At 43.0% G+C, this 17,803-nt stretch overlaps 1 pseudogene; it reads left to right on the plus strand.

Moving 5' to 3' along the window:
* LOC148146715 (uncharacterized) overlaps positions 1–5,007 on the plus strand; it is a 38,189-nt pseudogene extending 33,182 nt beyond the window's left edge.
* The last annotated feature ends 12,796 nt before the right edge of the window (positions 5,008–17,803 follow it).

Raw genomic sequence — 17,803 nt, forward strand, 5'->3', positions numbered from 1 at the left:
AGAGATAAAGGCTCTTCAACCCATCACATCTGCATTGTTCGAAACAACCCACTTCATTATGCTAATCCCATTTCCCAGCCATGGAGTCATCGAGTCATAGAGGTGTACAGCATGGAAACAGACCCTTCGGTACAACCCGTCCATGCCGACCAGATATCCCAACCCAATCTAGTCCCACCTGACAGCACCCAGCCCATATCCCTCCAAACCCTTCCTATTCATATACCCATCCAAATGCCTCTTAAATGTGGCAATTGTACCAGCCTCCACCACTTCCTCTGGCAGCTCATTCCATACACGTACCACCCCTGTGTTAAAAAGTTCCCCTTCAGGTCTCTTTTATATCTTTCCCCTCTCACGCTAAACCTATGTCCTTTAGCTCTGGAATCCTTGACCCCAGGGAACTTTGCAAGTGTACATCAAAAGGGTTTCTGCCTCTGCTACCCTTACACTTCCAGATTCCCACCACCCTCTGAGTGAGGAGGTTTCTCCTCACTATCCCCTCCAAATCTCCAGCCTCTATTGCCTCTGGACACTAGCCCCTCCATCAAGGGGAAAAGTATGCCCCTCACAATTTCATACATCCCATTCCTATCCCCCCTCAATCTCCTCTGCTCTAAGGAAATCAACCTCAGCCTGTCCAATCTCTCTTCATGGCTAAAACTCTCCAGGGAGAAAGTGAGGACTGCAGACGCTGGAGATCAGAGCTGAAAAATGTGTTGCTAGAAAAGTGCAGCAGGTCAGGCAGCATCCAAGGAGCAGGAGAATTGACGTTTCAGGCATAAGCCCTTCTCCAGACCAGGCAACATCCTGGTAAATCTCCTCTGCACCCTCTCCAGTGTGATCATATCCATCCTATAATATAGATTGCAGAAATGCATTTGATACTCTGGCTGTAGCCTCATCATTATTTCATGCAGTTCCAGCATAACCTTGCTTCTCTTAAACTCTATGGCTGGCCTAATCATGACAAGGAGGAGAAAGTGAGGACTGCAGATGCTGGAGACCAGAGTTGAAAAATGGTGCTGGAAAAACACAGCAGGCCAGGCAGCATCCGAGGAGCAGGAGAATCAATGTTTCGGGCATAAGCCCTTCTTCAGGAATGAGGCTGGTGTGCCAAGCGGGCTGAGATAAAAGGTAGGGAGGGAGGGAATTTGGGGGAGGGGTGCTGGGAATACGATAGGTGGAAGGAGGTGAGGGTGAGGGTGATAGGCCGGAGAGGGGGTGGGGGCGGAGAGGTCGGGAAGAAGATTGCAGGTCAAGAGGGCAGTGCTGAATCCGGGGCTTGGGACTGAGATAAGGTGGGGGGAGGGGAAATGAGGAAGCTGGAGAAATCTGCATTCATCCCGTGTGGTTGGAGGGTTCCTAGGCGGAAGATGAGGCGCTCTTCCTCCAGTCATGGCAAGTCTACCATATGCCTCCTTGACAATTTATCCAGCTGTCCTGATATTTTAAGAGACCAGTGAGCTTGCGCACTAAGGTCCCTAATTTTGTTGCCACAAAAGGCTGTGGAGGCCAGGTTACTGAGTTTATTAAAGACTCAGGTAAATAGGTTCTTGATTGTCAAGGGTTAAGGGGAGAAGGCAAGAGAATAGGGATGAGAAACTTATCAGGGGAGAAAGTGAGGACTGCAGATTCTGAAGATCAGAGTGGAGAGTGTGGCGCTGGAAAAGCACAGCAGGTCAGGCAGCATCCGAGGAGCAGGAGAATCAATGTATCGGGCAAAAGCCCTTCATCAGGAATGAGGCTGGGAGCCTCGGGGAGAGATAAACGGGAGGGAGATGGGGCTGGACAAACGTAGCTGAGAGTGTGATAGGTAGATGGAGGTGGGGGTAAAGGTGATGGGTCAGAGGGGAGGGTGGAGGGGATAGGTGGGAAGGAAGATGGACAGGTAGGACAGGTCATGAGAGCGGTGTTGAAATGGAAGGTTGGAACTGGGGTAAGGTGGGGGGAGGGGAAATGAGGAAACTGGTGAAATCCACATTGATATCGTGTGGTTGGAGGATCCCAAGGCAGAAGATGAGGCGTTCTTCCTCCAGGCGTCGGGTGGTTAGAGTATGGCAATGGAGGAGGCCCAGGGCCCGCATGTCCTCAGTGGAGTGGGAGGGGGAATTGAAGTGTTCAGCCAGAGGGCATTGGAGTTGGTTGGTGCGGGTGTCCGGGAGATGTTCTTTGAGGCGCTCTGCAAGTCGGTGTCCTGTCTCCCCAATCGGCCACATCAGCAGCAAATGACATGTGTGGAAGTGCAGATGAAACTCTGATGGATGTGGAAGGCTCCTTTCGGGCCTTGGATGGAGGTGAGGGAGGGGGTGTGGACGCAGGTTTTGCAATTCCTGCTGTGACAAGGGAAGGATAGGGTGGGTTAGTGGGGGGACCCAGGAGTGTTATCTATTTTCAGATCTTCCAAAATTGCTAAAACCTCCTCTTTGTCAATCGCAATCCCATCTAATCTAGTAGCCTGTATCTCCGTATCATCACTAACATTGCCCTTTTCGACAAAAAGTATTCATTCTCCCTATGTCCTCAGATTCCACACACGACTTCCCACCTTTTTCTTTGATTGGCCGTAATCTTACTCTAGTCATTCTTTTATTCCTGACATACCTATAGAAGTCCATAGGGTTTTCCTTGATCCTATCCACCAGCAACTTCTCATGTCCCCCCTTGGCTCTTCTTAGCACTCTCTTTAGATCTTTTCTGGCTAACTTATAACTCTCAGGCCCCCTATCTGGGCCTTCATGCCCCATACTCACATAACCCTTCTTCTTCCTCTTGACAAGTGCTTCAATTTCTTTAGTAAACCATAGTCCCTCTCTCGACAACTACCTCCCGGCCTGATAGGTATATACTTATCAAAGACCTGCAGTAGCTGTTCCTTGAAAAAGCTCCACATTTCAAGCTTGTCCATCCCCTGCAGTTTCTTTCCCCATCCTATGCATCCTAAAACTTGCCTAATTGCATCATAATTACCTTTCCCCCAGTTATACCTCTTTCGCTGTGGTATATACCTGCCCCTGCCCATTGCTATTCTAAATGTAACTGAATTATGGTCACTATTGCCAAAGTGCTCATCTTGTCTCCAAATCTAACACCTGGCCGGATTCATTCCCAAGTAACAAATCATTGCTTACCCCTGGTAGGTTGCTCCCCCCCCAACAGTTTCCAAAATGGTATACTTGTTGTTGAGGCGAACCACCACAGGAGATCCCTGCACTGCCTGCCAGTTCCCTTTGCTACCCCTGACGGTAACATTTGTTCTGGTTTATTTCAACAATGGATTGTTTATGACTATTTTTCTGTAAAAGGACAAACTGTAATGAAATGTCCCTTTAAGAGGGACTTGTTCTGTCCTGTTTCTGTTGAAGAGAAATTTTGAAAATCTAGCACCAAGCTCTCTGCTCCACAAGAATAGACAAAAGAAGCCCAAAGCTTTTTACTCTGTGTGTATTGAGCCAGGCTTTGGGGTTTTGCTCTTGGCTATTGCAGTTGGGTTTTTGGACTTAAGGATGCAGGCCGCAACTCTTTCTCTGCTGCTGCTGGGAGCTTGGGTTCTCTCCCTCTCTCTGCGGCTAGATTCATTCTTGAAGTTTTTCCTTTCTCCAGGACTGGAGAAGATCACAGGTGAGACAGGAATGTGTTTCACTGGCTTTGCCTCTCCTCAGAGTGTGTTTATGGCACATTGCTGTATTGGGTCAGTTGATGAGTAGTAGTTAAATAATATATTAGCTTGTTAAGAATTGCGATAGAGTCAAAGTTATGACAATTTTTTTTTTGTTTATATTTTAAACGTGGTGTAAGAATGAAATGTGTTTTGCTTAAAGTCTAGCAGCTTGACCAATCGAATCCCACCTGGGATACAGGGCCTTTCACTTGCCCTTAAATAAGATAAAAGTCCAGGGCTATGCTATCACCTTGATATGTTTTGATGTGACTTGGTCTGGTCCATAACAAATCAGAACTCTGAATTATTTTAACAACACAGAGGATTGACTGAAGATCAGACATGGGACAAGAACAGATTGGAATTGTCACATTTGAAGATGATAAAGGTATAGGGGAGCATTTCAGCACGGGATCGACTGAGGCACAGATGGAGACAGGTGATGTGAAACAGGAGAAAATAGGTCATCATTGGGAGGGAAGGATCATTGCGTCGGAAACTCAGCTCAATGTTTGATAGGGTTGGGAGAGTGTGAATACTGTCTTTCACCTTGGGATGAGGATGTCGCGTGAGTAAACCCAATGTCAAATGGAAGGAAACTCTGAGTCATCCATCAGAAAAGGAATCCAACAATGCAGATGCAATGTAGGACTTTGGGAAAATTGGTGTGGAAGCAGACTGCAAATGAGGGAAAAGGCAGCAATTGATTCTTGGAGGACTCTAGAGACAACAATGTTGGGAGAGAAGAGAAACCCACTACGAGAAATCAGACGTTTCAGAATGGAGCCAAGTGAGAACAATTTTACCACACTGCACCAATAGCATGGGGAACCAGAAGTGACATGTGTTAGATTGTGGAAAAGATCACAAAATTAAAGGCCACGTGGAGAATTAATATATAATGGTCAGAGTTGGGGAGGGTGATATTTTTGATCTTTGACATAGCCACTTTGGTTCTGTGTCTAAAACAACTGTCTGATTGGAGGGAATGCAAGCATGGAGCAATGGGAAATTGGGGTTAAGATTTGGGATGAAATAAAATACGTTTGAGGGCATTGGAGCTGGAAGTGAAATTAAAGAAGGAGCCCTTGTCGTGCTTGGCAAAGTGGTATTGCAGAGTTCCTTTTAAGGAATGGGTATGATGATGTTTAGAGAGAGGGGACAGTATCCCAGGAAATCAGGCAAAGATGTTGGGTGGACAGGATTTAATGGGAATGAGGCAAGGGAGTAAAAGATGGATCTTAGTGGGTGAGATGAGCTTGGAGAAAGAACTTTGGTTTTAATTTTGATTCAGATTTTTATTGTCACAGGTGCTCAAGTACAGGAGTACAATGAAAAGTGTATAATGTTGCCACTCAAGGTGCCATGTTAGGTACAAATACCTGGGGACAGAATCATAAGAATAAGGTGAAAAGAAAGAACAAAGTTCAAAGTTATACATCGTAGTCTTTCTTAAGTACTTAGCCATGGTGGGACCGCACTTCCAGGAATCATCTCGAGACTGGAAGTCCTCTTTGAGGCTACACCGGGCCTAAAGATCATCACACTGGGCCAATGAGAGATCACCACTCCATGCCAGGAGGTTACCTCACCGGATCTGCGCTGAGTCCAGAGGATGAGAGTCCATGACTGGGAGTCTGCAGTCTGGACAGGAAAGAGAAAGAGAGACAAAGGAAGAAGACACAATAAAAAGAGAAGAAGAAAGGAGCAAAAAAAAAGAAAAGCAAATGGACAGAGTGGAGGAGCTCAGTCTGAAGTGTCTTACTGTGCCGCCATCTTTTGGTGCGAGAGAGGGGAGGGGACGAGGGAGACAGAGGGGGAATTAAAGTGGTAAGTGTGGTGCAGGAAATGTCTGTGATGAATGTGGAGTTGACTGAATGGGAACAATTATAGTTTGTGCAGGACAATTGGGGAAACAGTTATAAGGTCCAATACCAGCACTGATACTTGCAATTTTAAAAAAAAAATCATTGATACAACATGGACATCACTGTTTGAACCAGCATTAATTGCCATCCCGAGTTTCCCCCAGTGATGGAGATTTGTCTTTTTGAGTTACTTGGTGTAAGTCGAGAGGCAGTGCCATTAAGGGAGGGAGTTCCAGGATTTCAACCCAGCAAAAATGAAATAATTCACAAAGTGGACTGCAGCAGAAAGATGCCTGAGTTCCATTGGGTTGTCATTTTCCTCTTCACCGTAACCAAATATGAAACATGAAACAACAGAAGGTAAGGAATAATAAATCGCTGACAATGAGAATGCAGTGGAGATTGACAGGTTGCTTTTCAATAACAGCTGAGACAAGCATCTTCCTGTCAAACCATCAGTGAGTTCCCCTCCTAATGATGCTCCTGCATTCTGCTTCTCTGCTCAGAGCGCCTGGTGCTGAGGATGGGGAGCGGGAAGTTTATGTGCTTGATTGGTTAACAATGCCTAGGTGATTGTCATCGCAACTCAACAAGCCAAAATCACGATGAAATTATTTCCAGTTGGTAAACTGTTTCAAAATTGTGCAACAACAAAAAGTTCTAAGTCATATTTTGACACTCCATATGAAAAGATGGTTTGGAATTTTCTGATTAGACCATTACAAAAGCAATCAGTCTAAGAGGAGACAATTCTTTATCTGTAGCTTGCTGTGTTAATCTGATCTTTCCTGTCCTTTCTCCAACCACTAATTTAGAGTTTTCCTTTAAATACTTATCACACCTTTTTTATAACATAGTATAATCTCTGCTTAGCTTGTGCTAAAGCTTTTTGCAATCAAATAACACCCATATGTTCAATAAAAACAGCTTTTGCTTGCCTTTTCATTCTTCTGGTGATCATTGTAAATTCACACTCACCTTACAGTTTTGACAAGCTAAACAAACCTTTCCATGATCCACAACTAGATCCTGCAATAACTCTCCTTGTTACAGGGAGAAATCTCTCAGGTTTTGAGCCCTCCTTACTTCAGCTTGTCATTCCTAATTGGAAGGATTTCAGTTGTACTTTTCCATCGTTCTGAAGTATTTTATACTGGGCTGTGTGGAACTGAACATAAGAGTCCAATTATTTAACAAATATTGGTACAAATTCAACATTATTTATTTGCTTTTTATTTCAATTCCCCAATGTCTAGGCCCAAAGGCCTATTGAAGGTAGGCCTCAGAGCTCTTTCTTTAAGATTTATCCATAGAATACAGGTCTCACTGGCTAGGCCAACATGCATTGTTCCATTCTTAATCACCCAGAGGGCAGTTAAGAATCAACAATGTTGCTGTGGGTCTGGAGTCATGTGTAGGTCAGACCTGGTAAAGACAGCAGATTTCCTTTTGGAAAGGGCATTAATGAAACAGTTTTTTTAAAACAAACATTACACGTTTACATTAGGCTAGTTTTTAATTCCAGTTTTTAATTGATTTTAAACTTCATCAACTACCATGGTGGGATTTGAACCCATTAGCATTATTGTGGCCTTCAGGATTTCTAGCCCAGTTGTTATGAAGTTGAAGGTGTGTACTGTACCTTTAAGAGAGGGTGAATGCTGTTTTGCACTGAGAGCTTATAAGCACCTGTCATATGACTAACCAGCAGACTAAGAGTACTGTAGCATATGTAACACTTAGCTGTGAAATTGATACCTGAGATAGTTGTTGTTTTGACAACAATTTGAATTTGAACAATAAATTTAAATTATGCCCCAGGATACTAAAACCTAATCAATTTTGAAGTTATTGTTTTTGCCAACACCAAACCAATTAGACGATAAAATGTTGAGGTATAAAAAAGGCAAGCTTTTTGAAAGGCAGACAGAATAAATGCAATTGAAACACTGTCCATCAAAGGTACCTTTTCGTATGAAATACCTTCGCAGTAAAAAGAAAGAAGATGACTCAGAGAGATCTTCAGCTGAATGAAGAAAGACACCAGAGACAACAGCTGCTATATGGTTTTGAAATTAAGTTGATGTAATTTTAATAAGTGTTTATTGGTACAGCATAAGCAGTTAAGAGAAAGGGGGACTTAGAGTTGTAATAGTTGTTGTTTAATGTTTACTTTTAGAGTTGAGGAATAAATTGATATTATTTTCTTTAAATAGTGGAATTTGGGAGTTCACTGTCACTCATATTTTAACAGATTTTGAGGCGAGGTCAGCTTTTCTGGGTGTTTGGTTTAACTAACAGAAGGGTTCACTGCTGTGTTATAACAAGAGATAATACCATTACCTTTTCATCTTGGGAAGTAATCCGGTTAGACCGGTGAGTCAAACATTGACCAGAGGACTATAGGAAAGCAGGAACATAGGTCAAAAGCCATTTAGCCCTTTGAGTCTGCTCCATGTTCCACAGGATCACGGCTGACTTGGCAAGTAAACATCTGTCTAACTCAGCCTTGAATAAGCTTAATGAATTAATCTCCCATACTCAAACCACCCCCTAACACAAAACCATTTCTCTTCACCTCTGACTTTAAAGGGAGACTTCTTATTGTTAAACCACATTGCCTAATTTTAATCTTCCTCACAAGTGGAAATATCCTCCTAATATCCAGCTTATCCAGTCCAGTCCCTTCAAGATTTTGTAAGTTTCATTAATTAGTATCTTACTTTCAATTTCCTCTCAATTTGCTTTCAACAAATCAAAACCCAGATAGAGTTATCTTGCTTGCTTCACTGACAAAAGGAATTCTTTTCCACCTTCCACTGAATAACACAGTTTTCTCCGCACAAGTTTAGAAATAAAGTTAACTGGCTTTTATTAATCTTCACCAAAATTGTGGTATAATTAGTATGGCCTCGGCTCATAAATCTACAGTTTCTCTTGAATTTTCTTTATGTGCTAGGCTTTCACTAAATTTCTCTAAGTTTGCTCTTTCCCAGTCTAACTAAATTCTTGGGCCTTTCTAATTCTGTAACCTTAATCTAAATTCTTCTCCTGGGTTTTTCACTGTTCTTGGAGCTGTGTCTTGCAAACATTACCTAAACAGTGGTAATTCTCATTGTGAAATGCTTGAAGTCACTTTTACACTCTCTTGCTTTCCTTTTCGAGCATTTCATTCGGTTAGCTCCTATTCACAAAAGGATATTTGACTTTATTCCTGGTGCCTTCTTTTCTCTCTTAGAGAATCTCATACATGAATATAAAACACAGAACATTACAGCACAGTACAGGCCCTTCGGCCGTCAATGTTGCACTGATCTGTGAAACCAATCTGAAGCCCATCTATCCTACACTATTCAATTCTCATCCATATGTTTATCCAATGATCATTAAAATACCCTTAAAGTTTGCGAGTTGTGGGTAATGCATTCCATGCCCCTACTCCTCTGACATCTGTCCTATATCTATCACCTCTCAATTTAAAGCTATGTACCCTCATGCTAACCATCACCATCCAAGGAAAAAGGCTCTCACTGTCCACCCTATCTAACCCTCTGATTATCTTATATGTTTCAATTAAGTCACCTCACAACCTTCTCTCTACTGAAAACAGCCTCAGATCCCTCAGTCTTTCCTCGTAAAACCTTCCCTCTATACCAGGCAACATCCTAGTAAATCCCTTCTGCACCCTTTCCAGCACTTCCACATTCTTACTATAATGTGGTGACCAGAACTGTACACAAGACTCCAAGTGCGGCCGCGCCAGAGTTTTGCACAGCTGCAGCATGATCTCATGGTTCCGAAACTCAATCCCTCTACTAATAAAAGCTAATACACCGTATGCCTTCCTAACAACCCCATCAACCTAGGTGGCAACTTTCAGGGATCTATGTACATGGAGACCGAGATCTCTTTGCTCATCTACAATACCAAGAATCGTACCATTAGCCCAGTACCCTGCATTCCTGATACTCCTTCTAAAGTGAATCACTTCACACTTTTCTGCATTAAACTCCATTTGTCACCTCTCAGCCCAGCTCTGCAGCTTATCTATGCCCCTCTGTAACCTACAACATCCTTGAGCACTATCCACAACTCCACCGACCTTAGTGTCATCCACAATTTTAACCTATTTTAACCCTATTTGTGTAGCAGCGGTTTCAAGGAATGTGTAGGCGAGCTGGAGCCATGGGGTTGTTTATAAGTGAAGCTGATTGGTTTTTTGAACTAGGGTCAATTATCAATGACAAACATCCTCAAGCTAACAATGATTAATTGCCAGGGAGCTGAACAGCTTGGGATATGAAAATAATCAGACCAGAACAGAAACCAACAGTTCTGCAGCAGCCGAAGAAACAGTCTATTTTAGATCTCTGCAGTAACCCACTTTAACTTGAATAAAACCAGCTTATCAATCCTTCAGCACCCTGTGCCTTTTGCAAATCAATAGAAGCATTTGGAAAAAAATACAATTGAGGAAACACCTTAGGATCAATCAAAGCCACCCTAATGGATCTCGTGAACAAAGAACTCCCATTTATCCATGGATTTCTTTTCCCTGCTTAGGTCCATCTGTGTATTTAAGGGGGAGTTTAGATTTATAATTTGATGCATTTCCTTCATTTAGTTTAATGGTTTACTTGTAGTAAGAAAATAATTACTTGTAATAAATAATGATAAGGCGCAAGAAACTCATCCACATTGACTTTTAACCTGGGTTCGAAAATCAGGTAGTTTGTGGATTTTGTTTTTAAAATTTTCACGTTTGTGACAATCCAGAAATAGTGGGCATGATTTCCAGCACAATACCCTGGTGAGTTGTGACAACCACAAACCATGCAACTGTACTGTATGAAGCTGATTGCTGCAAAGACCATGGTGGAACTCACTGTCTTCACCTCTGCATGATGTAACAGCATATCTAACTCATTCAGAACCATTTCCTTACACAACGGTCACCACTTATTCTTCTGAACTCCACCAGATGTAGGCCCCTAACCTATGCAATCTTCGCTCATAGATAGAGTCTTCATCCCAGCAGGTCAGTGCTGGAGTGACTGAAACATTAACAACACGCCAGTCCAGGTCTTGACTAGGCCCAAGGCAATTAACGGGAGATGAGAGCAAGGCAAACAGCAGAGAGGGAGGCAGTCAATGAAGGATGATCTCAGGAGAATGGGGTGTTAGTGATCCCCTAAAATATGGGCTCAGAAGGGTTAGCATTAGAACACAAAAATCATTTATCCCAATGACTGGAGAATCCAAAGCCAGGGTGGCCCGGTGGGAAAGACCTGGACTATTGTGTGCAGTTGTCTATTTATCTGAGGAAGGATGTTCTTGCTTGGAACAGAGTATAACTAAAGTTAACCAGACTTCCTGGGATGGCAAGACTGACATATGAAGATCGGTTAGAACTATATTCACTAGAGTTTAGAAGAAGGAGGGGGATCTCATAGAAATCTATAACATTCTAACAGGACTAGACTAAATACAGAAAGGATGCCCCTGACAATCATTGAGTTCAGAACCAGGGGTCACAGCCTAAGGGTATGGAGTAGGCCATTTAAGAGTGGGATGAGGGGAAATTTCTTCACCCAGAGAGTGGGGAACCTGTGGGATTCTGTGCTGATAGAAAGTGGTTGAGGCCAAAATATTGAATGTTTTCAAGAAGCATTTAGAGATAGTTCTTAAGGATAAAGGGATCAAATGATTACAAGGAGAAAGCAGGAACAGAGAACATAGTTGTATGATCAGCCATGATCATATTAGAACACAGAACATAGGCCATTTCAGGGCAAACCTGGCCTTTCAGCCCTCAACGTTGCGCCGACCTGTGGAACCAACCTGAAGCTGAGTGATGGAGTGATGGAGCAGGCTCAAAGGGTTGAATGCCCCACTCATGCACCTGTTGTGTATGTTTCTCTGAATGCTGGAGGCTCTAATGTGTCAAACACCTCCTTAAAATCCACATCAGCAACATCCAACATATTCCTTTTATCCACGCATTCGTGAGATTTCCGTGAAAAATTCAATCAAACTAAATCAATATGGTTTTAAAATTGCAAGCATTCAGCATTAGTGAAGTCTGTAAGTTCCTGACTAACTTTGACCGATGACTCACCAGCAAGATCTATACTTGTCAGTTTTCCCTGATGGCTTTAGTGTATTCTTTGGTGCCCACCTTTACAACGGCAGAAAAATGTCCTTATTCATCCCTCCTATTGAATATTCAATCAGAGCTTTGATCGATATAATTAGATACTTTGACCACTTTACCAACTCCCTGATCCTAGCCATCAACTTGCTCCTTTCTAGTTTCTCTCCTCACTTTGTCTGATTTCAGTTTGTCCACGTGACCCACCTTTGCACCTTCATTTCGATTCCCACTGAACTGCTCTAACCTTTCACTTACATTCTAGATTCTCGCATTCTGAGAAGGTGAGGACTGCAGATGCTGACGAGTCTGAGTTGAAAAGGATGGTGCTGGAAAAGCACAGCAGGTCAGGCAGCATCTGAGGAGCAGAAGAATCGAAGTTTCGGACAAAAGACCTTCATTGGAATGGGGAGGTGAGTTAAATAGGGGGTTGGGGGTTGGGCTGAGGGGAAGGTGGGTGGAAAGGTGATAAGGGGCTAATTGGATAGGAGACAGTGACGTTTGCAGATGCTGAAGATCAGAGTTGAGAGTGTGTTGCTGGAAAAGCACAGCAGGTCAGGCAGCATCCGAGGAACAGGAAAATCGACATTTCAGGCCAGAGCCCTTCATTTCAATTGTGATAGGTCAGTGCTGAAGGTGGAGTGGATAGGTGAGAAGGAAGATGGATAAGTAGGACAATAAGTAGTTCAAGAGAGCGATGCTATGTTGGAGGGTTGGATCTGGGATGAGGTCAGGGGAGGGGAGATGAGGAAACTGGTGAAGTCGATGTTGTGGCCGTGTGTTGAGAGGATTCCAAGGCAGAAGATGAGGCATTCTTCTTCCAGTTGTTAGGTGGCTTGGATTTGGCAGTGGAGGAGATCCAGGACCTGAATGTCCCTGGGGTAATGGGAGGGAGAGTTGCAGTTGTCGGCCACAGGGAGATGGGGTTGGTTGGTGCATGTGCCCCAGAGATGTTCCCTGAAGTGTTCCACAAGTTGGCATCCTGTATCTCCGATGTAGAGGAGACCACTTTGAGAGCAACAGTTGCAGTAGATGAGGTATTTGGATGTGCAGGAAAATCTCTGCCGGATTTGGAAGGACCGTTTGGAACCTTGGATGGCGGTGAGGGGGGAGGGGTGGGCGCAGGTTTTACACCTCTTGCGGTGGCAAGGAAAGGTGCCGGGAAGTGGAGGGTGGGTTGGTGGAGGGGTGGCCGTGGACCTAACGAGGGAGTCAAAGAGGGAACAGTCTCTGCTGAACACAGATAGCGGTGGAGAGGGAAATATGTCTCTGGTGGTGGGGTCTGACTGGAGGTGGCGGAAATGGTGACGGATAGTACCAGAGATTAGTGGAGTGGAAGGTGAGGACTGGGGGATTCTATTCTTGTTGTGGCTGGGGGAGTGGGGTTCGAGGACAGAGGGGCAGGAAGTGGTGACAATGCGCTAGAGGGCATTGTTTATCACGTGGGAGGGGAAATTACGGTCCCTGAAATAGGAAGCCACCTGGGATGTCCTGGACCCACTGCGGTTGATTGTTCCCTCTCCTTACATAAGATGCCTCTCCCATCATAATCACCTTCTCCTCAAAAGATCCATCCTTGACCTGACTGCACTTGAAAATCATCAAAGTCCTTGAACCGGTTTTCTGAATATCTATCCAGTCAATCAGATTTTCATTACGTGTCGTTTGACTTGTTTGGGGTGGTCACTGAGAAAGATGAACTAAAAACTAATATTAAACTTATGGGCGCTGCAGACATTTTCAAAGCATCTTAAATCTTTTTAGACATGGAGAATGATGTCTTCCTGATGCACAAAATACAACACCTCCTCAATCTATGCACATCTTGCCCAGAAAACAAGCCTAATTGTTTCTGAAGCTCAAATTGGTTAAACAACTTGAAGTGAGTTGCTAAAGGGACAATTTTTCTGAAATTTAAGGGAATAATCAAATTTTCAAACAAAAAAAAAGATATAATAAAATGGTGTTATTCGGGGCGAAATAGATAGTGTATGAAGAAAATCTGTCAGTACAATTATGCTGAAATTTGAATTTTGGATCATTTTAAAATGCAAACATTATTAGAAAAAATTTAACAATTTAATTTTAATGAATAAAAGACTATTGCAATGAAGAAAATATTTTTAAAATGCTAATATCCGAAATCAAATGCGAAAATTTGACTTCTGTTTGGAAGATGTTCAGATTATTGGACAGTAAAGTTCTCTAGGGCTCATTTAGTAATCTGGCTAACGGATTATGGATTAATATGTGAAGATGTTTGGACGAACATGCCTTTTAATATAGACATGGAAACATGGATCAGGAGGAAGCCATTCAGCCCCTTTGCCATTTTATAAGACTGTGACTGATCTGGTTGTCATGTGATTATTTTCATAATATCATCCAAAAGTCTAAGAATGGCTTATACCATTTGGTTGGGGGTGGAATGGCATTGGGATGCTGGTGTGAGTCACAGATGTGTTTTGGTATATGTAGAATAATGAACATACAGAAATGCATGGTGAACCTGCACGGCCAAGCAGATTCCAGATAGTCCCAGCTACTGGAGAAATATCAACAATATGAATTTTTTTATGTGGCCTGTGGAATAAGAAAACATTTTTCAATCATCAAGGCATTGACACACTCACCACAAGGAAACTGACTTTACAACAATCAAGTTCAAACAAAATACACTGGTCATGATCACTGAAGTCAAATTAACTCAATTGGAATTTGGGTGAGAACAGTTGGATGCAAGAGTGAGAAGCCCTTAATAAGAATTATCCACGAGGTGGATGCAGATGAAGGAAGAAGACAAGGAAGGTCAAATGTTATTGGGTTGTAGACTGGAAAGTGTAGTTGAGACCACAACCAATCAACAATGATCCAATTCTTAGAAGGATGTTGTGAAACCTGAAAGGGTTCAGAAAAGATTTACAAGGATGTTGCCAGGATTGGAGGACTTGAGCTATAGGGAGAGGCTGAATAGGTTGGGACTGTTTTCCCTGGAGCGTTGGAGGCTGAGGGGTGACCTTATAGAGGTTTATAAAATCATGAGGGCATGGATAGGATAAATAGACAAGCTCTTTTCCCTGGGATAGGGCAAGTCCAGAACTAGAGGGCATTGGTTTAGGGTGAGAGGGGAAAGATATAAAAGGGACCTAAGGGACCACCTTATGCAGAGAGTGGTGCGTGTATGGAATGAGCTGCCAGAGGAAGTGGTGGAATCTGGGAGAATTACAACATTTAACAGGGCATCTGGATGGGTATATGAATAGGAAGGGTTCAGAGGGTTATGAGCCCGATTCTAGCAGGTGGGACTAGATTGGGTTGGGATATCTGGTCGGTATGGACGAGTTGGACCGAAGGGTCTGTTTCCATGCTGTACATCTCTATGATTCTATGACTCAGTTAAATGATGGAGAAGATTCAACTAGCCGACTCCTACTGCTACATTCTATGTTGCCAGAACTCCATATTGGAATCCTTTAAATCAAGTTTTCATCCCTTTCACCTCATTCTACTGAATCACTCATTATCAAAGTCACTCATGACATCTGATGTGGCAGTGACCATGGTAAACAACTCCTCCTCATCCTTTCTGATCTAGTTGCAGCCAAATAACACAGTTGACCAAACAATTCTCCTCTACACCCTTCCCTTCTTCAGCCACATTGGTGGTATTGCCTTGGTGCTCATAACCACCCACACCCAAACAGAGAATCACCAGCAGCCATTTTCCCTTCCTCCACTGGTATTGCTATCCCCCATCTCACCCCCTTCAGCAACATCATCCAAAAAGATATGAGGTTTCTGGTATCTACAAACAACATTAACCTCCATCTCACCACCACTGCTCTCAATCTCCACACTCTCACCAATGAGTTGCACTGCTCCTCCAAGATCCAGTATTAGATATACAGAAATGTCCTTCCATAAAGTGTTGAAGAAGACCAAAGGTGCTATCCAATTGTAAGTTGCTTCATTATTGTTGGTGTACAATTTATCCAACTACTCAGGTGTCTATTTATTGCTTTCAATTTCAACTTGTCTTACTAATTAATATTCATTGTCATAGATTATAGAATCCGTCCAGTGTGGAAACAGGCCATTTGGCCCAAGTCCACACCAACCCTCTAACCAGTAACCCTCCCAGACCCATTCCCCTTCCCTATTATTCAACATTTACCTTTGACTGTTGCACCTAACCGACATAACCCTCAACACTTTGGGCGATTTAGCATGGCCATTTCACCTAACCTGCACATCTTTGGATTGTGGGAGGAAACTGGAGCACCCTGACTGTATTTAGAGTCATAGAGTCAGAGAGATGTACAGCACGTAAACAGACCCTTCGGTCCAACTCGTCCATGCCAACCAGATATCCCAACCCAATCTAGTCCCACCTGCCAGCACCGGACTTATAACCCTCCAAACCCTTCCTACCCATATACCCATTCAGATACCTTTTAAATATTGCAATTGTACTAGTCTCCACCACTTCCTCTGGCAGCTCATTCCATACACGTACCACCCTCTGCGTGAAAAAGTTGCCCCTTAGGTCTCTTTCATAGCTTTCCTCTCTCACCCTAAACCTATGCCCTCTAGTTCTGGACTCCACCACCCCAGGGAAAAGACCTTGTCTATTTATCCTATCCTTGTCCCTCATGATTTTAAAAACCTCTTTGAGGTCACCCCTCAGCCTCCGACACTCCAGGGAAAACAGCCCCAGCCTGTTCAGCCTCTCCCTGTAGCTCAAATTCTCCAACCCTGGCAACATCCTTGTAAATCGTTTCTGAACCCTTTCAAGTTTCACAACATCTTTCCGATAGGAGGGAGACCAGAATTGCATGCAGTATTCCAACAGTGGCCTAACCAATGTCCTGTACAGCCGCAACATGACCTCCCAACTCCTGTACTCAATACTCTGACCAATAAAGGAAAGCATACCAAATGCCTTCTTCACTATCCTATCGACCTGCGACTCCACTTTCAAGGAGCTATGAACCTGTACTCCAATGTCTCTTTGTTCTGCAATACTCCCTAGGACCTTACCATTAAGTGTGCAAGTCCAGCTAAGATTTGCTTTCCCAAAATGCAGCACCTCACATTTCTCTGAATTAAACTCCATCTGCCCACTCCTCAACCTATTATCTTCTGTTTCCTGAATCATTTCTGATTTGTATTTTAGCCATTGTCTTTTTCTGTGTTCTAACTTACACTTGATCATTGTTGTGGCATTATGCTCAGTGGGTCTTCAGTTGGTCTGCTCCACACTCCTACTTATATCAAGCAGGAGTTGTCCTGTCCAGTTGGGTTAATGCTCTTTCCAATTTCTCCTGGCCTGAGAAAGCCTTGAGGATCTAATCAGTTTTCTACCTCTCTCAGCTGCATTTCTCACCGCATATCATTTTCTATGGAATGGATTGTTAATCTTTAAAAATACTGAGTATTGGTTTTCCCACGATCCTAAACCTTTAGCATTCAATACTTTAATCGGAGTGGCCATTGATGACCCAAACTTACTTCATGACTTTGAATTTTGAGCAATTTATTAAATTACCCTTTCTCTCTTTGTCTCTCGCTCTCTCTCTCTGCCTTATTCTCAGCCTGTATTACTTTCATTCACCAGAGTGTGAATCACTTTGAGTTGGTATATTTCAGTAATTGGAGCTGAACACTTTTTTTTTTAAATGATATTTAGATTTCATAGGTATCTTTCCCTCTATTGTTTGGTTCCCATAGTTACCGCACGGTTGATACTGTTCTGGGTACACTGTCAGCAGCACTCCACCTCCATTTTGTTTGGATTCCAGTCAGTTACATCGCTTCGATGTATAGCAGTTTAATTAAGCCAATTATTTTTTGTTGAGCCATGATAACCAGGTTGATCTTAAGGTGTGCAATGGTTTCCAGTCAAAGAAATCATTTCAAGAGAGTTTTGGATATTGCAATGGTGGTGTTGCATGTCTTTCAAAGGAAGAGCTCAATGGGTTGAATGGCCTCAGCTAACATTGTACTGTTCATGATCTACAGTATCAAAGATAATTTATTAGGGTCAAGAATTGGCCAATCCTATCTATTGATGCTGTAGAGACTGCACGAACCTGAAAATAAATCACATTGACCATTCTTGTG

The sequence above is a fragment of the Chiloscyllium plagiosum genome, unplaced genomic scaffold (assembly GCF_037043375.1).
Source record: "Chiloscyllium plagiosum isolate Xiang-an unplaced genomic scaffold, Cpla_swu_hap1 HiC_scaffold_19, whole genome shotgun sequence".
Taxonomy (NCBI): domain Eukaryota; kingdom Metazoa; phylum Chordata; class Chondrichthyes; order Orectolobiformes; family Hemiscylliidae; genus Chiloscyllium; species Chiloscyllium plagiosum.